Here is a 26,881-nt window from a genome sequence, read left to right as displayed (position 1 = left end):
GCCAGGAACCAGGCGCTTGTTCCAGGTCTCCCATGCGGGTTCAGGGACTCCAGGACTTGGGCCATCCTCTACTGCTTTGCCAAGCCACAGCAGAGAGCTGGATAGGAAGTGGAGCAGCCAGGACTCAAACCGGCACCCATATGGGATGCTGGCACTGCAGGTGGTGGCTTTACCCGCTGCACCACAGCGCCCGCCCGCCCGCCCCAATTATTTGCATACTTACTTCCTTGTGTTAACATTGTTACTTCATCGTAGTAATCCACTCACTGAATACTGATTGAGCATGTACTGTGTGAACACACGAGGAAGAGTTATTCTTCTCTGGTTTGACCATTTGTTATCAGCATTGAGAACTTCTCTGCCTGGAAACTTGAAACCACCACGCCTCCCCTACTTCACATGTTTATTTAAACATCACTTTGTGGTTGAGGAAGCCCTGTTTAAATTGGAAATTTCTCTCTCACACTCCCAGCTTACCCCATCTCCTCTCCCAAGTGCCTTTGTCATCCCCCTGCTCATCTTGGGCAGACAACAAGGAAGCAAAGCACTGGGCTGTTAAGCCCAATACTGTGCACATCCAGCGATCCCTGTTGCCAGCCCAGTGTCTACAGACAGAGTTGTCCCAGCACAGTAGGAGGCCTGTGCTGTGGTGAGATGAAATTTTTTTTTTTTTTAAGAACTGACACATGGGGGCCGGTGCTGTGGTGTAGCAGGTAAAGCTACCACTTGCAGTGCCAGCATACCATAAGGGTGCCAGCTCTCTGCCATGGCTGGGGAAGGCAGTGGAAGATGGCCCAAGTCCTTGGGCCCTTGCACCCGTGTGGGAGACCCGTAGGAAGCTGCAGGCTCCTGGCTTCAGATTGGCCCAGCTGCAGCCATGTGGCCATCTGGGGAATAAACCAGATGATGGAAGACTTTCTCTCTCTTTTTCTTTTCTTTCTTTCTTTCTTTCTTTCTTTCTTTCTTTCTTTCTTTCTCTCTTTCTTTCCTTTTTTTTGGACAGGCAGAGTTAGTGAGAGAGAGAAAGACAGAGAGAAAGGCCTTTCTTCCATTGGTTCACCCCCCCAAATGGCCTGGCCGCTATGGCTGGCATGTTACAGCCGGTGCGCTGTGCCGATCTGAAGCCAAGAGCCAGGAGCCAGGTGCTTCCTCCTGGTCTCCCATGCAGGTGCAGAGCCCAAGCACTTGGGCCATCCTCCACTGCCTTCCCGGGCCACAGCAGAGAGCTGGACTGGAAGAGGAGCAACTGAGGCAGAATCCGGTGCCCCAACCAGGACTAGAACCCAGGGTGCCGGTGCTGCAGGCAGAGGATTAGCCAAGTGAGCCACGGTGCCGGCCTCTCTCTCTCTCTCTTTTTCTCTCTCTCTCTGCCTCTGCCTCTCTGTAACCCTGCCTTTCAAATATATAAATACATCTTAAAAAAAGAAATGTTACATGTTCCAATGTGGATAAAACCTTGAAACATTTTTTTCCTTTTATTTATTTGAAAAGTGGAGTTAGAGAGAGGGAGAGGGAGAGGCAGAGGCAGAGGCAGAGAGAGTCTTCCATCCACTGATTGACTTATCAAATAGCCACAATGGCCATGGTTGGGCCAGGCCAAAGCCAGGAACCAGGAACTTCATCCAGGTCTCCCATGTGGGTCTCCCATGTGGATGTACTTGGCCATTGTCCACTGATTTCCCAGGTGCATTAGCAGGGAGCTGGATCGGATGTGGGTCTTGAACTAGCACCCATATGAGATGTTGCTGCTTAACCAACTGCACCACAGTGTCAGCCCCAGGGATGAAGTTGTTGTGGTGTGTATCACCACCAACTTCATGTAGACTTGGCACACACCCCTAAGATTGCATAGGGCCTGGTGACTGTTAGACACAGGTGTGACTCACCTGGTGTCCATCTGGGCACTGAGCAGTTGCCAATCATTCCTTGAGCACACAGAAAGGGACCACAGGACTCTTTTGGGATGCAATGCCAGGCTGATACAACCCAATGCTGAGCAGATCCTAATGTTTCAGGTCCCCAGGCTAGTGCCTGCATATGGAGTCCCTGTGTCTGCTCTGGAGCCAGAGTTCTGTGGCCTCTCTTGATCAGTGTTACATTCCAGCTTGCATCACCAGTGCCTGGTAGGGGTGAGGCTGTGAGACCACCTCAGCAGAAAACCAACCACAGCAGAATGGGCTTTGGTCATAGCCCCAGGCTGCACTGGTTTCAGTGGGCTGAGTTCCAGGTGTGGACTACTGCTGTGACATTGGTGGCCATAGGAGCAAATACTTGGACCTATCCAGACACGTGAAGCACATTGTAAGAATGCACATCCCTTTCTTAGATGTTTGGTTCTTTCTGAACAGCACACCAACTGAGAATTTGTGATAAGTCTGAGCTTTGGTCGTATTTTACCACTGAAACCGTGGAAACACACCAATATCAGACTTGTAGCAAATCTTGACTTAAGATGCCCTCTGGTGCTGACACAGCAGAAGTATTCACAGGTGCAAAGAAAATAAGTCTGCTTAGGATTTCTGGAAGGACAGCTACAAAGTAAGTCAGATTACTGCAACAGATCCTTAAATTCACAAATGATATCAGATACCAGCAAGTTTCAAAAACTTCCAGGGCACCATGTCCTCAAATGAAGTGCCAGAAATTGACCGTCTTAAAATCAAGATGAAGTCATCAGATGATGATTTCAAAATAGCCACTTTAAGGAAACTCAATAGAACACAGAGAAATGACTTTAAAGAGAGACTTGACAGAAAGATGGGAGTAAGTTTTAAAAATCAAACAAATTTGTCATCTGAAAGAACACTCTGTGAAATTTAAAATGTGGTAGAGCTGTAAAGTACACTAAGTGGGATTAATAACAATCAAACAGAAGAAAGAATCAGTGTGTGAAGGGCTTTTATGAAATATTTTGTTGGAAAAAAAGAAGGAATCAAGAGGAGTGAATAGGGGGCTGGTGCTGTGGTGTAGCAGGTAAAGCCACCACCTGCAGTCCCAGCATCCCATATGGGCGCCAGTTCAAGGCCTGGCTGCTCCACTTCCAATCCAGTTCTCTGCTGTGGCCTGGGAAAGCAGTGGAAGATGGCTGAAGTCCTTGAGCTCCTGCACCTGCATGGGAGACCCAGAAGAAGCTCCCGGCTCCTGGCTTTGGATCAGCGCAGCTCTGGCCACTGCAGCCAATTGGGGAGTGAACCAGCAGATGGAAGACATCTCTCTCTCTCTCTCTCTCTCTCTGCCTCTCCTTCTCTGTGTAACTCTTTCAAATAAATAAATAAAATCTTTAAAGAAAAAAGAGGAGTGAATAAAGTTTATGAGAACATTGGGGCAGTATTATGAGAACCAATATATGAATAATTGGGGTTCAAGAGGAACTTGAGAAATACCAAAGCAGTATAAAGCATATTCAACGAGAAAATAACAGAAAACTTCCAGAACCTAGAGAAAGGGACGAGAAGGTCAAAGTTCAACAATAGGATTCAAACCAACCAAGTCTATCCAAGATGTATTATATTCACGCTCTCCGTGGTTAAAGATAAAGAGGAATTCTTAAAGCTGCAAGAGAAAAGAAAGAAGTAACAGATAAGGTGCTTCCGATTCACGTGACTGTAGACTTCCCACTAGCAGAAATCTTACAGTCCCGGAATGAGGAGACACAACCTTCATGGTACTGAAAGGAAAATACTGCCACCCCAGCATGCTATACCCAGCAAAGCTATCCATCAATGATGAGGGAGACAGAAGACATTCCCAGAAAAACAAAAACTGAGAGATAAATCACCACCAGACCTGTCTTACGGGAAATGCTAAAGGGAGTTCTTCAAGCTGAAAGAAAGAGATGCTAATGAGTAAGAAAATATCAGAAGGCAGCAAAATGTTCCAAAAGAGCAATAATACAAATGGAGAATGATGTAATAAACATGGTACATAAATCATTCATATATTTAATGTGAAGATTCAAAACAAAGCAAATTATTAACTACTTTAAAGTGTTAAGAGAAGACAAGACAAAAAGATGTAAATGCGATGGCAATAATTCAAAATGTGGGGGAGTAGATAACGTGCAGTAGCTAAGCTGCGGCTTGGGATGCCTACATCTCATATTGGAGCCTGGTTCAAGTCTTGGCTTCTCTGCTTCTCATCCAGTGTCTTGCTAATGTGCATCCTGGGATGCAGAAGGTGAAGCCAAGTACTTGGGTCCCTCCTCTCACATGGGAGCCCCAGACTGAACTCACGGCTTTGGCTCTGCCCAGCCCTGCCTGTTGTGGGCATGTAGTGAGTGAACCAGTAGATGGAAGATCTCTGTGTTTGTCTCTTGGCCTCTCTTTCTCTGACTCATTGTCTTTCTACCTGTCTAATAGACACAAATTTTTAAAAAATAAGAATTTCAAAATGTGGAGAGGAATGAAGTGCAAGTGTCGAGTTCATTATTACTATTCCATTCTTCTTTGTTCTTTTATGTCTTTAAAATCAATATCAAGTTACCATCAATTATTCCCCCAAAGAAACCTTTTATTTAAGGAATACAGACTTCATGCATTTCAAAAGATCAACGTTAGGAACACAATGATTCTTCCCACTATACCCGCCCTCCCACCACACTCCTACCCCTCGCCCTCCTCCTCCCATTCTAGTTCCATCCTCCACTAAGATCCATTTTTGATTAACTTTATACACAGAAGACCAACTCTGTACTAAGTAAAGGGTTCAACAATTTGAACAAAAAAATTAAAATACCAAAACAAAAACAAAACAAACAAAAAAAACACCTGTTCCTCAACAGTTGAGACAAGGGCTGTTCAAAGTCATTGCATCTTGAAGTCAATTTCACTTTTTTTATTTGAAACTTAATTAACATTAAAGAAGCACCCAAGAATCATACATCTTCTGGGAGCACTTAGACATAATCATAATGCAACTCTTTGAGGACAGAGGTCCTCCGTGGGAAGTTAGTGCACAGTGTCTCCTGTTGTTAATTTAACAATTAACACTCTTATGGGGCCGGCACTGTGGTGTAGTGGGTAAAGCCACTGCCTGTAGTGCTGGCATCTCATATGGGCACAGATACAGGTCCTGGCTGCTCCACTTCTGATCCAGCTCTCTGCTATGGCCTGGGAAAGCAATAGAAGATGGCTCAGGTCCTTGGGCCCCTGCACATGCGTGGGAGACTCAGAGGAAACTCCTGGCTTCAGATCTGTGCAGCTCCGGCCATTGCGGCCAACTGGGGAGTGAACCTGTGGATGGAAGACCTCTCTCTCTGCCTCTCCTTCACTCTCTGTGTAACTCCGAGTTTCAAATAAATAAATCTTTTTAAAAAAACAATTAACACTCTTATATATGACGTCAGTGGTCACCTGGGACTCAACATGAGTTGCCAAGGTTATGGAAGCCTTTTGAATCCACAAACTCCATCAGTGTTAAGACAAGTCCATAAGCAAAGAGGAAGTTCACTCCAACCTTCAGAGAAAAGTACCTCCTTCTCTGATGACCACTTCTTTCTACTGGGGTCACACCCACTGAGGTCCTTCATGTAGCACATTTCTTGCTACAGTGTCTTAGCTTTCCATGCCTAAAATGCTCTCGTGGGCTTTTCAGCCAGACCAGAATGCCTCGAGTGCTGATTCTGAGGTCAGAGTACTATTGAAAGTGATTGTTATTCTATGAATCTGCCGTGTGAACTGCTTCACTCCTCTTTAATTCTATATATTATGATTATGATTATTATTACAAGACCCTTAATCCTATCCATGTGATCACTTTAATACTTGAGATGGTATTTTTATCACCCAGCTTAAGGGGATTTGGGGTCCCATGGCAAGTTTTTAAACTATACCCTTAGAAGTAAGTCTGAAGGATTGTATACAGAACTATACAGCTTTACAGTTACAAACTTCATATACTTCCTAATTGCAACTTCAGGAACATGCTGATTCTTCCCACAATGCCCACTCTCCCACCCACACTCCCAACCCCTCTTCCTCCTCCCTCTCTTATTCCTACTCTTATTGTTAACTGAGATCTATTTTCAATTTAGCTCTATGCTAAGTAAAGAGTTCAACAAATAGTATTAAAAAAAAACTGCCTCAACACTCAAGACAGGTGCTGTTCAAGTCATTGCTTCTCAAAGTGTCAATTTCACTTCTACATATTGCCTTTTAGGTGCTCTATTAGTTATCACAGGTCAAGGAGAACATGTGGTATTTGCACCCTTGGGACTGGCTTATTTCACTAAGTATGATGTTTTCCAGATTCATCCATTTTGTTTCAAATGACTGGATTTCACTTTTTTACTGCTGTGTAGTATTCCATAGTGTATATATCCCATAATTTCTTTTTCCAGTCTTCAGTTGATGGGCATTTAGGTTGATTCCATGTCTTAGCTATTGTGAATTGAGCTGCAATAAACATGGGGGTACAAATAACTCGTTCATATGCTGATTTAATTTCCCTTGGGTAATTTCCAGGAGTGGGATGGCTGGGTCATATGGCAGGTCTATATTCAGTTTTCTGAGGGATCTCCATACTGTCTTCCATAGTGGCTTTACCAGTTTACATTCCCACCATCCTTGCTAGCATTTGTTGTTTGTTGATTTCTGTATGAAAGCCATTCTAACTAAAAAACTGTCCCAATCAAATAAAAGAGAAGGACCAGATATATTTACTGAATTCTAGCATACATTTAAAGAATAATTAAGATCATTTCTTCTCAAATTATTCCAAAAAGTCCAAGAGGAGGGAATTCTTCCAAACTCATTCTGTGAAGCTAGCATTAGCCTGACACCAAAACCAGAAAAAAGAAAAAATAAACAAAGAATAAAGGAAAGAAAGAAAGAAGGAAGGAAGGAAAGGAAAGGAAAGGAAAGGAAAGGAAGGAATGAAGGAAGGAAGGAAAGAGAAGGGAAGGGAGGGGAGGGGTGGGACTGGAAGAAAAGAAAGGAATTGAAAAGAAAGCTATGGGCCAATATCCTTGGGAACATGATGCAAAATTTCTCAACAAAAATATTAGCAAACTAAGTCCAACAGTGCATTAAAAAGGCTATTCACAAGATCAAGTGGAACTCATTTCAGGTATGCAAGAATATACAGCATATGCAATCAGGAAGTGTGATACATCACACCAGCAGCGGGAGGAACAAGGATCACATGATCAGCTCAATAGATGCAGAAAATGCGCGCGATAAAATTCATCTTCCCTTCATGATAAAACTCTGAATAAACTGAGGAGAGAAGGAACATATTTCAACATAATAAAGGCCATTTAGAACAAGCCAACAGGTAACATCATAGTGAATGGGGAAAACCTGAGATTTTTCTCAGATATGGCAGAAGACAAACACACCCACTTTTACTACTTTTATTCAGTAGAGTGATAGGAATCCTAGCCACTGTAAGAATAAAAGGCATACAAATTGGAAAGGAAGAAGTCAAACTGCCACAGTTTGCAGGTGATATGATCTTACAGTAGATAACTGTAAATATTCCACAGAAAATCTATTTGAACTATGACAAATTCAGTGAATTTGCAGAACACAGTCATTGTTCAAAAATCCATACTGTTGTTCAACACCAATAGTGAATCATGTGATTATCTGAGAAAGATATGGATAAAGCAATTCCTTTTTGCATAACTACCAAAAAAAAACCTAGGAGTAAATTTTTAACCAGAAGGTCAAAGTATCTCCAGTGAAAACTACAAAACAGGGGCCAGTGCTGTGGCGGAGCAGGTAAAGCTGCTGCCTGCAGTGACAGCATCCCACATGGGCGTTGGTTTGAGTCCCAGCTGCTCCACTTCTGATCCAGCTCTCTGCTATGGCCTGGGAAAGCAGTAGAAGATGGCCCAAGTCCTTGGGCCCCTGTGCCCATGTGGGAGACCCAGAATTTGCGGCCATCTGGGGAGTGAACCAGCAGATGAAAGCCTCTCTCTCTCTCTCTCTCTCTCTGTGCCTCTGTCCCTCTGTAACTCTGCCTTTCAAATAAATAAATAAATATTTTTTAAAAAAACTACAAATCATTGATGAAATAAATTGAAGGGGATACAAAGAAAAGGAAAGATATCTCTTGTTCATGAATTAGAAGAATAAATATCATAAAAATGTCCATACTATTCAAAGTGACTTATAGAGTGAAAGCAATCCCTATCAAAATCCCAATGACATTTTTCACAGAACCAGAAAAAAATAATCTACTAAACTTTGGATGGGAACCTCAGAAAAATCCTGAATACTCAAAGCAATCTTGAGCAAAAAGTACAATGCAGGTGCTATTATGTTACTTGATTTTAAAATATATTACAAGGGCCGGCGCCGCGGCTCAACAGGTTAATCCTCCACCTAGTGGCGCCGGCACACCGGGTTCTAGTCCCAGTTGGGGCGCCGGATTCTGTCCCGGTTGCCCCTCTTCCAGGCCAGCTCTCTGCTGTGGCCTGGGAGTGCAGTGGAGGATGGCCCAAGTGCTTGGGCCCTGCACCCCATGGGAGACCAGGAGAAGCAGAGCGCTGGCCGCGGCGGCCATTGGAGGGTGAACCAATGGCAAAAGGAAGACCTTTCTCTCTGTCTCTCTCTCACTGTCCACTCTGCCTGTAAAATATATTACAGAGGGCTGGCACTGTGGCATAGCAGGTTAATCTGCCATCTGCAGCACCGGCATCCCACATGAGTGCTGGTTTGAGTCTCAGCTGTTCCACTTCCAACCCAGCTACCTGATAATGTGCCTGGGAAGGCCAAGTGCTTGGGCCTCTGCACCCACATGGGAGACCTGGATAAAGTTCCTGGCTCTTGGCTTCTGTCTGACCCAACACTGGTCACTGTAGCCATGTGGGGAATGAATCAGCAGATGGAAGATCTGTCTCTGTCTCAGTCTCTCACTCTCTGTAACTCTTTTCTCTTTGTAATTCTGACTTTCAAATATATACGCCACAGCACTGGCCCCTGAGAACTGCTCTTTGACAAGGGTGCTATGGACACGTACAGGGAAGAAGACAGTCTTGTCAATAAATGGTGCTGGAAAAACTGGATATTCACATGCAGAATAATGCGACTAGATCCTGAGCCCTCACCATTTATAAACATCAACTCAAAATGGACTAATGACTTCCATGTAAGACCTGAAGCTGTGAAATTACTAGAAGAAAAAAATAGGGCAGGTGCTTCAGGACATTGGAATCGACAGGATTTTTTTGGATCTGACCTCCAAAGCACAGGAAACAAAATCAAAAATAGGCAAATGGGATCTCATCAAACTAAAGAGCTTCTGTGGTGAAGAAAGTAGTCAAGAGATGGAAGATACAACTTATAGAAAGAAAGACAATATTTGCAAGCTATTCATCTGAGAAGGGTTAATAAGCAGACATGATAAGCAATACAACTCACTAGCATAAGGAGATAATACAATTAAACATGGGCCAACTTATTTTTAGATGTTATTTTTAAAACTTTTGTGTACTTATTTATTTGAAAGGCAGAGACAGAAGAAGGTGGAGGAGAGAGCGAGAAAAAGGAAGAGAGCAACAAAGAGGAAGAGAGAGAGAGAGAGAGAGAGAGAATATTCTCCACCCACTGATTCAAGAGTGAAATGCCTGCAATGGTTGGGGCAGGCCAGGCTGAGACCATGAGCTGGATGGTAGGAATGAGAAAATGTGGGCCATCACCTACTGTCTCCAAGGGTACACATTGGCAAGAGGTTGGAACTGGGGGCAGAGCCAGGATTTGAACTTAGAAACCCCAATATGGGATACTGGCATGCCAAGTGATGGCTTAACTGCTCTACCAAGCACTTGCTCTCTGGACAGTAGATTTATATATTTTTAAAATATGGATTTATTTACTTGAGAGGTAGAGTTACAGAGAGAAGAAGATACAGAGAAAGTGAAAGAGGTCTTCTATCTGCTGGTTCACTCCCCAAAACGGCCACAATGGCTAGTGCTGTGCCAGACCCAAGCCAGGAGCCAGGAGCTTCTTCTGGGTCTCCCACATGGGTGAGAGGGGCTCAAGGACTTGAACCATCTTCTGCTGCTTTCCTAGGCTATTAGCAGGAAGTTAAACTGGAAGTGGAGCAGCTGGAGCTCCAATTGGTGCCCATGTGGGATGTGGGCACTGCAGGCCATGGCTTTAACCCACCACTCCACAGTGCTGGGCCCTGGGCAGTAGATTTAAACAGACAACTTTCTGGGTCGGCGCTGTGGCTTACTTGGTTAATCCTCCACCTACGGTGCCGGCATCCCATTAGGCGCCGGGTTCTAGTCCCAGTTGCTCCTCTTTCAGTCCAGCTCTCTGCTGTGGCCTAGGAAGGCAGTGGAGGATGACCCAAGTGCTTGGGCCCCTGTGCCCACATGGAAGACCAGGAAGAGAAGCACCGGGCTCCTGGCTTCAGATCGGCGCAGTGCTGGCTGTAGCGGCCATTTGGGGAGTGAACCCGTGGAAGGAAGACCTTTCTCTCTGTCTCTCTTTCTCTCACTGTCTATAGCTCTACCTGTCAAATAAAAAAATAATAAATAGACAACTTTCAAAAGAAGACACACAAATGGAAAACAGGTACATGAAAAAGTATGCAACATCAGTAATCAGAGAAATGCAAATCAAAACCATAATGAAATGCCATCACACCTAATTAGAATGGCTATTTTAGATATACAGGTAATAATAATAGTAGATAGAGATATAGATAACAAATATTGGTGGGGACGTGGAGTAAAGGAAACCCTGTGCACAGATTGTGGGAATGTAAACTAATACAGCCACTGTATCAATACAGAAACAATCAAGAACTGCATCATCCCACAATTTTACTCCTGGGCATAAGCATCTAAGGGAGAAGAAATCCGTCTGTAGAGGAGACACCTGTACTGCCTTGTTTACCGCAGCACTATTCACAGTAGCTGAGAAACGGAAAGGACCTAAGAGCTCATCACTAATGAGTGGATGAAGAACATGTGGTACATACAGGTATTTACCCTGTTGGACATTATGCGACGCATTCGTGCATTGGAACATCAGCATGGTATCCTGTAATACATACAGTGCTCATGCTTCTGTTAAAAAAACCAAGAGGTAATAATGGAAAAAATATCAGGAAGTAATAACTAAAGATTGTTAAATTTGGGATTGTTACAGATTGTCTCAACGGTTCCTCCATATTGAGTGATAATTACGAAGGCTTATCTCGGGCAGTGAATCCATGCAGTGATCTGAGTGTTGAGAAACAGCCAAGCACCCTTAAGTCAGGGAGAGCAAGCATGCCAAGCAAAGATCTATGAGGATTTCCCCAGTTTTACTTTGTCCAGGAATTCTGGTCCTGCGTATGGAGGGACACAAGGTGTTTACCCAGTGGATGTTCGCAGGCTTCCTCCCTACCACTGGAAGCCCTGCTTAGACTAAGTAGTCTCATTACTGCACTGCTATGTTTGTCCCAAATTCTTTGCCTGTGGGTCATGCACTTGTGACTTTAAGGTGGCTCTCCCTCTGGCCCCTGAGAGCATGCTAAAGGCTTCCAAGAGTATTGTGTTCATGTTTGGGGTCCACAAATCCCATGGTTTTGCCTTCTCACTTCCCAAGGCTGCCAGCCACCTGTCTGAGAAGTCTTCTTTGACATTGGTGGATATGAAATATAGTTTCTTTCTTCTAAGAATGGATGTTAATATTAACAGTCTGTCACACACACACACACACACACACACACACATGAAAAATGTAACAGTACATGTTTTTGACAGGTCTGCCCGGGCATAACCAATTAGCATGAAGAATGCTGAAGGTCAAGGTTCAGGAACTGTTAGACTTTAGAATTATTTAGTATAACAATTCTCATGCAGGACTTGGTAAATGACTAAAAATAGCTGCCAAATATTCATTCTAATTACAGATATTACTGCAATCTTCCTATATTTCCTGTGCTATTCTAACTCCTTTGAGTAATGTTTGATTTTCCCAAGCCTACTTTGAGTTTCGTGCTATTATCATTTTATTTATAAATGAGGAAACTGAATTCAGAGAGATGAAAGCAACTTGTCCAAAGTTATGCCACTGGGAAGTGGTGAGAGCAGGACTCAAACCTGCACTTTCTGACTCAAATCTCATACACCAAGCCATTAATCCAAAACGTTTTGTTCCCTGGTACCCAATATAACTTTCTGTGAGATGGAGAGGTTCTAGATCTATGGCCTCAAGCCTTGGTGCTCTGCAGCCCACGTCTGAGAAAAATCAGGTTACTGTCAGAAACCTGAGGGAAGCAAACAACGTTATGGTCTGCCTTAACTCTTCAAGTCTCAACATTCTCATCTGTAAAGTGGGGAAATGGTATTCTGTTATAGAGACGCTATCCCCATAAATCTAGGAGTATAATGCCAGACACATAATAAAGTAATTGATACATTTGAGAATCTCATAATAAAAACTGAGAATTAGAAAACATTTCAAGATTTCATTCTGTTTTTTCCCTGAAACAGTGAAATCTTGCAAAAGATGAATGAAGTCCTTGAGGATCTAAAAATAGCGTGAGTTTCTGTCTGGATTTGATGTCCTTCCTTTGAAATGTAAAAATGTTCATCCTGAAGACAAGTCACAAATTCCCTACGCTGCTGACAGCCCAAGTTCATTTCCACTTTCTGGGACGTCCTCCTGTTGCTTCCGCTGCTGAATGCTGGTCACTCCCTGTTCTCTTTTCCCAAATACCACCTGTTTCACGTCCCCAAATATCATCTGATCTTTTCAATGAATTTTCCCACACTGAAGCGGGCTCACTGGAATCCTCCACTTGAGTGCTATTTAAAACATGGAAGATGCAGACAAAGGAAACTAAAAATATAACAAGAAACAAAAGAGAATGTTGTCGTGTCTTTAAAGTTTAGAGGCAGGTGGTTCGTTTGGGATAAGGAGGTTTTGCTATCCTCAATACAGGTCTCCTGTCTTTGAGTCCAAAATAGCTGTGCTACCACCCTCCAGTGGGGGTAAGGAGGAAGGGAGTGTCACTCAGACTTTGGGGTAAGATGTGGGTAGAACACACGTCTCCTTGTAGTCCACTGGTCATGCACATCCAGTCCATCTCATGGCCACACTGAGTTGGAAGGAGGAAAGGAAGTGCAGGTTTTAGCCGGGTGACTGTTTGACGCTAAGGAACGGAGAACTGATGCCTCAGAGTGTGCCCCATCTGGGCTGGAGGTACGGGAGCTAGCCGGGTGGGATTAGTTTTCAATTCTGTTACAGCATCCCAATGAAGATGAATAATGCTTCATTTTTCATGCGGACATACAGAAGGGAGAGCAGCAAATTGTATCATCACTCAACTCCATCCCCAGTACACTCACTCGATTTCCTGATTTGCAAGAGTCCTTCAAAAAGTTCATGGAATTAAAAGGTAAATTTACGTTGGTGCAAAAAGTTCAAAATCCATGCATAATAGATCTTGGGCCGGCGCTGCGGCTCAATAGGCTAATCCTCCACCTAGCAGCGCCGGCACACCGGGTTCTAGTCCCGGTTGGGGCGCTGGATTCTGTCCCAGTTGCCCCTCTTCCAGGCCAGCTCTCTGCTGTGGCCAGGGAGTGCAGTGGAGGATGGCCCAAGTCCTTGGGCCCTGCACCCCATGGGAGACCAGGAGAAGCACCTGGCTCCTGCCATCGGATCAGCGCAGTGCGCCAGCCGCAGCGCACCGGCCGCGGCGGCCATTGGAGGGTGAACCAACGGCAAAGGAAGACCTTTCTCTCTGTCTCTCTCTCTCTCACTGTCCACTCTGCCTGTCAAAAAAAAAAAAAAAAAAAAAAAAGGAGATCTTCAAAAACTTCACAGGAAATGCTTATTAGGGAAAAAAAAACTTCATGGATTTAAAAAAAGTTGGCAGCAACACAAACAAATCCTTTAATTCCCTTTTTCACAAACGTTTTGGAGTGTCCTGGTATATATGTATATTCCTCTGTGACATAGCGGTATGGCAAACTTTGTGATCTCACAGACCATGTTGTAGGCTTTTGTGTATACCCATTGAAGCACCCAGAATTTAGTTAACACCACGGTGAAGGGAGCACCTACCCTTATATTCAAACCTCCTTATCAACAAGTGCTTAAGGGAGAAAGAGCTGCTAATCCCTGGGCCCATTTCATTAGTGGGCAGGCGCAATCTACTGGGAGTGCTGCACATCCAGTGCTACCCTTCTCTGCAGCCGGTCATTGTTCCTTCAGGGGAAGGAGCAAGGCAACACTTGGAACTCTTAGCCCAGGCCCATCATCTGACCCACATTCCCCCAGCACTCTGCAGTAAGGGTGAGCAGGTGCTTGTCGGGATATTCACTTGAAAACAGCACTTTCGCCCATGTGTGGTTTCTGAGGTGTTCCATTTCCCTGGTTATAAAATCTGGAGAGGAGCGGGGGATGAGTGGTCGGATGCCAAAGCCTCATCCTGAATCTCAAACAAACAGAGGCAGAACTGAGACTGGTTTTGGGCACTGATTTCAGAACTGCTGTTTGCTAAAACACAGCTTTCCTTTTAGCTCCCTCAACAGGTCAACACATGTGCACTGTTTTTCATGAGAAATTCTCTATCACCAGCCTAATCCAACAACTACATTTTTCAGTCTTTAGTCACGTGACAATCACTTTCAATGATTCAACCTAGTCTATTCAACCCAAAGAAAAATCAATTCAATTGAACCAAACCTATGTGTTACTTTACTTCAGGCTCTGGGCTGGGTTTTGGGGCTACAGACGAATTTGCCACAGCCCTGTTTTTATTTTCCAATGGGGCAGAAACTCAGGACCAGGTAAATAGCAATGTGTTATGGAAAAGAGAAGAGAGCATGTTTAAATATCCTCAAGTTCAATGCCTTTCCAGCTTCTCAGTACTTGGTCTTTTGTCGCCATCTCTGCACCTGTTCTGAGGACAACATTTCATTTGGGGGGGCCTGGGAATCAGGAGCTAGACCGCTCATAGATAAACAAGCTCCCATCTTTCCATATCATATCTGTAAAAGGCAGTACACTCATATGATTCAAATAGCTCCTTTGTTTTTAAGCACAGATCAAGGTATAGAGCTATAGAGAATGTGCATTGTGTTGCTTATAGTGTATTGCTTACTGGCTGCTACCAACATGGAAAGCAGTTTGGAGACTAGAGAGAAAAAAGCCTCGTTGCAAAGTTGCATGTACCTGGGAACCCCAGAGTCCCAAAAAAGATGTATGCGCATTCACATTAAAACATGCAAATTAGCTTCACCTTTATTATTGTGTAAGTGTATAGACAATTATTAATTTTTAAAAACTTAGACATTTAGATTGTTCCTACTTTTTCCACAGCTACTCACCATAATGCAATGAATAACTTTGCATTCATTTTCTTGTGCTTTTAGGTGAGCTTCCCCCTAGGGTACATGATAAATAGTATCACATGGCTTAAGAAACTGTTTTCACCTTTTCTCGATATTGCAGAGTTGATCTCTAATGGGCTGTATCAATTTAGGTACTCTCAATAATAGTTTCTTCACATCTCTGCCACTATTTGATATTGTTGCTTTTAAAAAATTGTTGGTAATGTGTCTGTTGTTCTAGTTTGCATTTTTTCTGATTATTTGGTAACTTTGTAACACTGAAGACCTCAGAAATAGGATCATAGTACACAAAGAAGATGCCTTTTCTGGGAGGGTGACTGTGAAAGTCAAGTTTAAAGTCAACAGCTGTGCAAATGTACTTCAAAGAGTTCACGGAAAATGGAATTAAAAGATAAATGAATTGTTTCAAAAATGTTGAAATCTATGCCTACAAGGGGTCTTCAAAGCTCATGGAAAATGACTAGCACGAAAAGACTATGCGTGGATTTCAAAAAATGCCAAAATATACTTATCTTTTCATTCCACTTCCGCCAACTTTTGGAAGTACATTCTCATATGTGCTAGGAACAGGATGGCTTTTGTCACAGTTTGAGGTCTGAATACTTACTCTGTAGAGGTTAATTCTGTTACAGTGTAAACGTTTTGAATGGCAGACCAAGAAAACTACACCTTCTCAATCTTCAATTCTGTGCTTCGCAGGAATGAGTGCTATTCCTGGCTGCCATTTAGGAAGCAAGCACCCTTACAGTTGCTTACGGAGGCGTGTTCCCCTTGCTCATGATAAACAAGACAATGGAATTCTACGGCAATCAACTTAACTCTGGAACCAAACGCTGTTGCGTGTGTTCTGTTAAAACTCCAAGGCCACTTCACCAGAGGACCTTCCCTATAGATTCCTGCCGGCAGAGGAGGTAGTACCGTCACACACACTCAGTAACTGTTCACGGGTGCTCCCAGCCATTTGTGGAAATATCGCTGTGAGTGTTACTGACCGGCCAGATGGGAATCAATGTAGTGGTCATACAGTATTAGGGTACCCTGTGTGTCTGCACGTGGACTACCCACAGATCTGGTCTGGTCTGTGTCAGTGTACCTCATGAGATGAAGTCATTCTAGAGAAATAGTGCAAAAACAAACATCTACAAATAACAGCTGGAACACCTGAGCATTCCCAGAGGTCCTTGGGAGCACCCGTGGACACTTGGGCTGAGAATACAGGAAGATTTCCTAAGTATCCAGGTCTTCACACCACGGATACCTCTGAGAAGGTAAGTACAGTTGTGGAGCACGAGGGAAGATATAGAATGTTCCAGAAACAGATAGTGGCAGTGGCTACGTCTCTGTGACATCATTCCTAGGAGTGCAAATCAATGGGATCTTTTTCTGCTTACCTTGTTGATTTCACTGAGAAAATTGCAGCCACCTGGCAACTTCTGAAGGAAAGAGTAGAGAACACGGTAGGTACAGCAGGAGAAGTAGCTTAGCACAAGGGCTGCTACACCAGGCAGAATATCAGATTCCCAGAGGAGCTTTAACATAAATAAACTGCTTTAAAAAAATACATTGTGGCAGGTGGAATTGTGTCCCCTCAGAGACACCTGCATGGAATATGTTTCCTTAAGGTCTTCTCCGCAAATGTTGGGAGTTCTCCAGGATGTTCTGACGGATCCAGTGTAACCATAAGGGGCCTGCCAAGGGTGGAAAAGGAGGCTCAGGGTCAGAGTAGAGGAAGAGAAGACAGAAGCAGGTCTCAGGCAGATGGTGTCATGAGCGAGGGCACGTGGACCTCTCCGAGGAGCTGGCAAAGCCGAAGAGATTCTCCTTGAGCCCCGGGGGGAAAAAGTGACCCCCTCCTCACTTGTAACAAAGCAATCTGATTGTGTACCTTTGAGGTTTGCATGCTGTTACTGGGAGTAAAGTGGTTACTACATGGAAATGATATGTCTAACACCTCACCCAGTTAGTGTGTGTGTGTGTGTGTGTGTGTGTGTGTGAAGAGCAGCTAAAATCTATGTAAGCTGCCTACTCATTTCAGATTTCTGACTTCCAGAATTGTGAGAATCAGTGTGGGTGCTTTAAGCCACAAGATTTGCAATGATTGTAATAACAGCAGCAATAGGGAATAAACATAGGGATTTTAATTAGATTCTATGTCACAAATCAGAAAAAAACAGAAGAGGTTTTACTTTATTGCCACACAGATAAAACAGAAATGTAAAGAAAAAGAAAAAGTTCTCCATCTCCCTAAACTCTGTCTCCAAGAAGAATCAAAATTAACAACCTGCTATTTATCCTTTCACAACTTTCTCTTAGGGATAAACAAGTATTTACATGCAAGTGTGCTAACAAAAATGCACAGAGACAGGGTGTTACGCCATTGCTTGTGACACCAATAGCCCATACAAGTGCCAGTTCCAGTCCCAGCTGCTCCACTTCAGACAGATACAGCTCCTTGCTAATGCACCTGGGAAAGCGAAGATGGCTCAAGTGCTTGGCCCCTGCACCCATGTGGGAAGCCAGGATGGCTTCAGTCTGGTCCAGCCCTGGTTGTTGAAGTCATTTGGGGAAAGAACAGGTAGATGAAAGATTTCTCTCCCACCTCCCTCTCCCATCTCTATGCCTTTTGAATACACAAATCTTGGGAGAAAAATACACAGGAAGTGTTTTATAGAATTTTCTGTATTTTTTACAAAATAGCCTACCAGTAACACATTCCTGTTCTCCTGTATATGTCATAGACAACCCAGACTGATTCATATAAACCTCATTATCTCTTTACATAGCTTCTAAACAAGCCATGCAATTTATATCTTAACTTATTTGCAACCATTTTACTGTTATTGGAATTCCAGTTGTTTCTAACTTGTCATTATTGCAAACAATGCCATTGTCTCCTCACTGGTATCTGTAAATGAACCACTGGTGGCTGATTTCTATAGCCTCCTTAAAAAAATGTGGGATTGCTAGAATCAGAAAATAATGTTTTTGGGGCCGGCGCCGTGGCTCACATGGTTAATCCTCCTCCGCCTGCGGCACCGGCATCCCATATGGGCACTGGGTTCTAGTTCTGGTTGCTCCTCTTCAAGTCCAGCTCTCTGCTGTGGCCTGGGAGAGCAGTGGAGGATGGCCCAAGTGCTTGGGCCTCTGCACCCGCGTGGGAGACCAGGAGGAGGCACCTGGCTCCTGGCTTCAGATCAGCGCAGTGCCGGCTTTAGCGGCCATTTGGGGAGTGAACCAATGGAGGGAAGACCTTTCTTTCTGTCTCTCTCTCTCACTGTCTATGACTCTACCTGTCAAATAAAAAAAGAAGGTTTTCTTTTTTTTAAAAGTACATTCTTCTATAATTCTTTCTTTAAAAAACTACTGTAGGCCGGCACCGTGGCTCAATAGGCTAATCCTCCACCTGCGGCACCAGCACCCTGGGTTCTAGTCCTGGTCGGGGCGCTGGATTCTGTCCCGGTTGCCCCTCTTCCAGGCCAGCTCTCTGCTGGGGCCAGGGAGTGCAGTGGAGGATGGCCCAAGTGCTTGGGCCCTGCACCCCATGGGAGACCAGGAGAAGCACCTGGCTCCTGGCTTCGGATCAGCGCGGTGCACCGGCTACAGTGGCCATTGGGGGGTGAACCAACAGAAAAAGGAAGACCTTTGTCTCTCTCTCTCACTGTCCACTCTGCCTGTCCAAAAAAAAAAAAAAAAAAAAAAAAAAAGATTGTAATGAACATTCCTTCTGGGAATGTCTGAAGGTTTCCATGGCTGCTTTAACTTTTTAAAATCTGTGCTCATAAGCAGCTGTTGTGCTATAGTGGGTTAGGTCACTGCTTGGGATGCCCATATCCCATATTGAATGCTGATTTGAGTCCCAGCTATTCTGCTTTGGATCCAATTTCCTGTTAATTTGCCTGGGAGGCAGTAGATGATGGCTCAGGTAGTCCAGTCCCTGCCACCCTTGTTGGAAACCTGGTTGGAGCTCTTGGTTCCTGGCTTCCGCCTAGCCCAGCCCCAGCTATCATAGTCATTTAGGGAATGAACCAGTGGAAGAAGATCAATCCATCACTCTTGTTCTCTCTGGCTTTCAAACAAATAAATGAATCATTTTAAAAGAAGTCCTTACTCAGTGTGATGGATGTAAGAAGCTCTTGTGTTAATCTGCCTGTTCCTATTAGAGAGAACCACATTCACCTACGTCGGTTAGCTGTCAGGGCTTCCTCTGTGTTAAACGGTCACTCCTATCTTGTGCCCTTTCCCCTACTGTGTGTTCACTCTCACTGATTCCTAGATGTCAAAAAAAATATATATGGTTTTTTTTGGATCCCTCCCTGAGTAATCTGATTCAGTTAGTCTGGTTTGGGACCTTACGAGTTGATGCTGAAGCGGTCTTAATAATTCGGATGCATCTCACATCTTTTCTACTAGAAGAAGAGCACTTCAGCATTTGAGGCTCAGGTTTGCAAATAAGGAAAAGAGGCTCTGGAATTAGCCACCGATAAAGACAAGTTCTTTCAAAAACTTACCCTAAACTTCCTAAAGAGCATGCAATGTCGGCAACCTCTCTAAGTCTTTCTCATAGAGAACTGAGCAGATTCTACAAGCGCCAGGAAATCTGATTTTTTTTTTTTTTACTGAGTAGTTTAGTTACAGCTTCATACATTTTCCATGAGTCTATATCCAAGGATGCATCTGTGAACAAGTAAGGAAGTTTCATGAGTGCCTGTCTTTAGCAGGTGGATCTTTGGAAACAAACAAACAAACAAACAAAAAAAACCAAACAAACCTAAAAATGAGGGAATTTCCTTATGCACTTTAAGATGGCCCCAACTAATTCCCACGGTTGCTATTTTCCACGATTGCTTCATATGCTGGGTGGAATATCTATTCTGGTTTGCCCAGGAAGTCCCAGTTTTAGGACCTGAAAAAATGCCACATTTCAGGAAACCTTTCAGTGTGGGGGCAAATTTTTTGGGCTGGTTGATCCCCTGCCTAGTGCTACTGCCATCATCACTCTGCCCTGCCACCAATAGCTAATGTTCCCGAGTTTTCATGCAGACAGACCCAGTGCTCACAGCTCTAACTTCTCACATAACTGCTGTCCAATGCACAGCAGTTCACTTTAGACATTAAGGCCCTTTGTAAGTGGCACTGCCCTCCTAACATTTTTGTCCACCAGGAAGGGCAGCCACACACATGGTTGCAGATCATTCTTCAGTCTCCATCCACACCCCTTTGAATGTGACTGGCGGCAGGAAGCCCCACCCAAGGCTCAATTCTACTTTGCTTGCTAGTTCTGGGTTTCACCCAAGCCGAGGCTCTGGGGATTCCTAATATGGTGAAAGCCAGGGCTCACCCAGTGGACCTGGATGGGGAGAAAAGTTCAGCTGCCCACTGAGTCATGGAAAATGATTGCTTGTAGTTTTAAGCCAGCCACTAAGTTTTGAGACAATTTGTTCCAAAGCGAAAAGTAAATGATCAATTTATTGATATCTTTGATGCTTATGCAGGTGCCATAGGAACTGGATTTTTTTTTTTTTTGGATATGAATTTCTGAAGAATACATAAAGAGGGACTGGCATCGTGGTGCGACAGGTTAAGCCACAGCCTGTGATGCTGGCATTCCACATGAAGCACCGTTCAAGTCCTGGCTGCTTTGCTTCTGATCCAGCTCCCTGATAACTGCCTGGGAAATCAGTGAATGGTGGCCCAAGTATTTGGGCTCCTGCTACCCACATGGGAGAGGCAGATGGAGTTTTGGCTCCTGGCTTCAGCTTGTCGCAACCATTTGGGGAAGAACCAGTAGATGAAAGATCTCTCTCTCTCTCTCTCTCTTGCTCTGCCTTTAACCAAGGATATGAAAGATCTCTACAATGAAAATCATAAAATATTTTTAAAGAAATAGAAGACACAACAGTGGAAAAAAATCTTTCTTATTCATAGATTGGAAGAATTAATATAATCAAAATGTCTAAACTATCCAAAGCAATTTTAGAGATTCAATGGGCTGCTATAACCAAAACAACCTGGTCCTGGCACAAAAATAGATACACAGAGCAATGGAACAGAATAGAAACCCCAGAAATTGACCCACACATCTACAACCAACTTATCTTTGACAAATGATGTAAAATCATTCTGTGGGAAAAGGACATTCTTCAATAAATGGCATTAGGAAAACTGGATTTCCACATGCAAAAGATTTTTTTTTTGACAGGCAGAGTGGACAGTGAGAGAGAGAGACAGAGAGAAAGGTCTTCCTTTGCTGTTGGTTCATCCTCCAATGGCCGTTGCGGCCAGAGCGCTGCGGCCGGCGCACCACGCTGATCCGAAGGCAGGAGCCAGATCCTTCTCCTGGTCTCCCATGGGATGCAGGGCCCAAGCACTTGGGCCATCCTCCACTGCACTCCCTGGCCACAGCAGAGAGCTGGCCTGGAAGAGGGGCAACCAGGACAGAATCCGGCACCCCGACTGGGACTAGAACCCGGTGTGCTGGTGCCGCAAGGTGGAGGATTAGCCTAGTGAGCCGCGGCACTGGCCCCACATGCAAAAGTTTGAAATAAGACCCTCATCTTATATCCTATGCAAAAATCAACTCACAACGGATCGAGGATCTAAACTTAAGAACTGAAACCATCAAATTAGTAGAGGAAAACATAGGAAAAATACTGCAAGACATTGGCCCAGGCAATGAATTGTTGGAAAAGACACAGGAAATACATTCAATAAAAGCAAAAATAGATGAATGGAATTACATCAAGCTAACAAGTTTCTGCACAGCAGAAGAAACTATCAACAAAATGATGAGACAACTGACAGAATGGGAGAAAATATTTGCAAACTATGCATCTGATAAAAGATTAATATCCAGACTATAGAAGGAGCTTAAGAAAATCAACAATAGAAAGCAAACCATCCAATTAAGAAATGGGCAAAGAATATGAACAAGCATTTTTCTAATGATAAAATACATATGGCCAGTAGGCATATGAAAAAGCTCAGGATCACTAACAAAAAACAAATGAAGTATTATCTCACTCTGGTTAGAATGGTCATTATCAAAAACCAGAGAATAATAAGTGCTGGTGAGACTGTTGAGAAAAAGGTAATTGGTGGGAATGTAAATTGCCACAACTATCATGGAAAACAGTAAAATTTATAGGTACAGTTAAAGTAATTGATAAAGTTATGGCAAATTGATTTAAAAATTATCTGTGAGAGAGGCCAGCACTGTGGCATAGTGCATTGAGCCTCCGCCTGCATGCTGGTATTCCATATGGGCACTAATTCATGTCCTGACTGCTCCTCTTCCAGTCCATCTCTCGGCTTGTGGCTTGGGAAAGCAATGGAAGATGGTCTAAGAGCTTGGGTCCCTGCACCTACAAAGGAGACCCAGAAGAGGCTCCTGGCTTCTGGCTTTGGATTGGCTCAAGCTCCGTCTATTGCAGCCATTTGGGGAGTGAACCAGCGGATGGAAGACCTTTCTCTCCATCTCTCTCTCTCTCTTTGTAACTCTGCCTCTCAAATAAATAAATAAAATCCTTAAAAAAATTATCTGTGAGGGGCAGACATTGGTGCAGTGGTTAAAGCACCAATTCCAACTTCCTGCTAATGCACACCCCAAAAAACAACAGGTGATGGCTCACATAGTTGGATCCTTGACAATTTTGGGCCTCGTGGCTTCAACCTGCCCAACCCTGGGTGCTACTGGCATTTGGGGAGTGAACCAGTGGATGAGAGCTCTGTATATTTCTTTCTAATAAAATAATAATAAGTAAAAGTAAAAACTGAGATAAATAAACCTCTTTTTTTTAAAAAAAAAAAAAAGCTTTCTGAGGCTGGTGCTGTGCTGCAATGGGCTAAGTATTTGCTTGCTGCAAAATGGCATCCCATGTCAGAGTGCTGTTCCGGTCCTGCCTGCATGCTTCACTTGTGATCCAGCTTCCTGCTGTATGCCTGGAAGGAGACCAGAGATGACCCCAGTACTTGGGCCCCTCCCATGCATGTGGAGACCCAGATGGAGGTCAGGCTCCTGGATTCTACCTGGTCTCGCTTTGGCTGTTTTGGGCATTTGGGGAGTGAACCAAGCAGATGGAAGATCTCTCTTCCTCTCTCTGTCATTCTACCTTTCAGAGAAATATATTAAATTAAATATTTTTAAAAAAGCTTTCTTGATATAGAACTAAAACCTCACGATCTCACTTGAGTATGGGATTTGCTGGTGATTGTGGGTGAGAAGTAAGACCAGGCACTCTCGAGAGACAGCTAAAGAAGAAGCCTTAGTATGGATAGACAGACATGCTTACAATGCTTTGTTTAAAAGTTTCAGTAAAATGATAGAGGAACAGATAAATAGTCACAATATCTAAGCCACTGAAGTGGGGAAATTTTTCCCACTGAAGTGGGGAAAAAAAATCTAAAATAATTCAATCAATCTAGTTAAAGAACATAAACAAATAAGCAAACAAAAACTTCAATGACTAATCTGGGCCCAGTGGGTAAAGCCACTCACTGCCTGCGAAGCCAGCATCCCACATGAGCACCAGTTTGAGTCCTGGCTGCTCCACTTCTGATCCAGCTCCCTGCTAATGCACCTGGGAAGGCAGCAGAAGATGGCCCATGTACATGGGCCTCTGCAACCATATGGAAGACCTGGATAAGCTCCAGGTTCCTGGCTTTGGGTTGTCCCAGTTCTGTCCAATGTGGCCATTTGGAATGCATCAGTGGTTGTAAAATCTCTCTCTCTCTCTCTCTCTCTCTCTCTCTCTCTAACTCTGCCATTCAAATAAATCTTTGAGAATAACTTTAACTTTATTATTCAATTTGGGATGAATTAACATCTTTATACTGTTGCAGCTTTTATATAGGCAGATCTTTTAAAATTCCACCCCCAAAAGATGTGTAGTTTCCTTTTTATAACTACTATATTTAACATTTATTCTAGGTGTGTTTGTGAAGATAATCAATCCTAGATTTTAATGACATTTTATATTAATTTTTAAATGTAGTAGGTTTTGCATATTTATCACTTTAGTAAAATTCTTAATGATTGTCAGATTTCCAGGAGCTAAGCATATAATTTTATTAATACAAAGTAATGACAATTATTGTTTTAAATATTTATGCCTCTTATTTCTGTTTTAATTTTGATAAACAGAATGTCCAGAAAATATTTAATATTTGTGATGGAACATGCTTTTCTTTTTCTTTTTGAGTGTCAGTGGAATGTCTTTGGCCTTTCAATATCAAACACGATGTTGGCTCCAGGCCAAAGAAACACACTACTTATTCAAATTGATTACTCATCTTTAGTTAAAATTTTAAAGCATTTAAAAAAATACAAAACACCACTGGCACAGGCAATGTGGTGCAGCAGTGAAATAGCTGCCAGGGATACCTGCATCCCACTTCAGAATCTCACAGCACAGTGGTGTAACGGGTAGAGCCGCCGCCTGCAGTGCCGTCATCCCACATGGGTGCAGGTTTGTGTCCTCGCTGCTCCACTTCCAATCCAGCTCTCTGCTATGGCCTGGGAAAACAGTAGAAGATGGCCCAAGTCCTTGGGCCCCTGCACCCACGTGGGAAAACTGGAAGAAGCTCCTGGATCCTGGCTTTGGATAGGTGTAGTTCTGGCTGTTGTGGCCAACTGGGGAGTGAACCAGTGGATGGAAGACCTCTCTCTCTCTCTCTCTCTCTCTCTCTCTCTCTCTCTCTCTCTCTCCCCCTCTCCCTTTCCCTCTTCCCCCACCCCCCGCCTCTCTGTAAGTCTGCCTTCAAATACATAAATCTTAAAAAAAAGAATCTCACATCTGCTTCCAGTGCAGCTTTCTGCTAACACACGCTGAGAGGCAAAAGACAACAGCTCCCTGCTGCACACACACAGGAGACCCAGAAGGAGTCTGGACTCCTGGCTTCGGCCGGGCACAGCCGTGGCTGTTGTGGACATTGGAAAAGGAACCAGCAGGTGGAAGCTCTCTCTCTCTCTGTCACTGTCTTTCAAATATATAAACAGAAACATCAAAGTAGTAGTCATTTAAAGCAAGAAAATAAAGCAGTATTGACTACTGAAATGTAAACTATTCCTTAAAGCAACTAAAATAGACTTGCAATACATTTGCTACAACTTGAATGAGTCCAATTAGCTTAAAACCCTTTTATAAGCAGTACACAGTTTAATTTCTCCACGACATGCAGAAAATTTATAGCAGCAATGTATAAATACAATAGGAAGTTTACATTCGTACTCTTTTTCTCTTCATTTAAGCTTAAGTAATAACTCAAATTCATGCTTTTTTAATATTATGCTTTTTCAATTATTTTTGAGTTTCTGTCACAAATATTTTTTTCCCTGTGGGTTACAATACATCAAATTTGATGAATGCAGAAAGCTCTGACAGATATTTTAGTGAGCTGATTTGTGCCGCTTAATGTCTGAAATTTATGTGGTTAGTTGACAGCCTGGCTAAGGCAATACAATACTGAGAAGTAAAAATACAAGCTTGTTCTTGGTTAACATATGTTTGCTGCTCCAGTCCCATAAAATTCCACATTTGCAAATTTTGTTCTTATGCTGTTGTTTGATTGGAAATAACACATTGCAATATGGATTTCCCTGAGTTAAAAAGTAAAAAATCTGGGGCCAGCGCTGTGGTCCAGTGGGTTAAGCCACCACTTACGACAACGTCATCTCCTTTCAGAGTGCCAGCTCACGTCCCAGTTGCTCCACTTCCTATCCAGCTCCTTGCTACAGGGAAGAAAACCCTGTAGTATATCTCACATGGCTTGTATTTGGCCCTCACTCGGAGCTAGTTGACCAACAATTTTACCTCCTAAGTTAGTTATTGGAAGCAGTTCTGGATTCAACAGAAAATCTAAAGACCTCATTGAGGCCCACACATTTAGGTTGTCTTCCACTGCTTCCCCAGGCACTGTTGGGGAAGTCTGTGGATTCAACAAGGGTAGCCATGGAGCTCTAGAAACTTCTGGACTAAGCACAGAAAAATGAATTCTCGCTAAGGTTTAAATGCTGAAAGATTCCAAGAGGAAGTACTTGCACTTTGTAGCCACAGTACTGAGGAAGAAAACCCTGTAGTGTATCTCACATGGCTTGTATTTGGCCCTCACTCGGAGCTAGTTGACCAACAATTTTACCTCCTAAGTTAGTTATTGGAAGCAGTTCTTGCCGGTGACATTTGGGGCTTTTTGACCATTTTCCACTTAAGTCCAGGGGTTGCATTACTGACAAAAAGAGAGAGAACACTGCCCATTGCATCACTTCCGGATGTTTACAGCCCTGCCTGCCAGCAGTTACACTGACACCTATCTCGTCTGAAACAGGCAGCAAGAACTGGAGTTGCTGAGGTCAGCGGCGGTGAGTGTGTGTTCGAGGTTCGACCGTCCCCAGCGGCAGGAGCAAGCACACCACTAGTATGGAAGCTCCCTGCATCAACCAGGGCCTCACTGGGCCTTGCATCCATTCACAGCTTTAAAAGAACATCTGAGGAAAGCAGACCCAGGGCCTTGAGAGCGCACGGGGTGTCAGTCACAGACCTGCCTTGCGGCATCCGCTGCTGGGCAACCACTGGGGCCACCTAG

Source organism: Oryctolagus cuniculus, chromosome 16 (assembly GCF_964237555.1).
Source record: "Oryctolagus cuniculus chromosome 16, mOryCun1.1, whole genome shotgun sequence".
Taxonomy (NCBI): Eukaryota; Metazoa; Chordata; class Mammalia; order Lagomorpha; family Leporidae; genus Oryctolagus; species Oryctolagus cuniculus.
The sequence above is the reverse complement of the archived record's forward strand: the minus strand, read 5'-3'. Positions refer to the sequence as shown.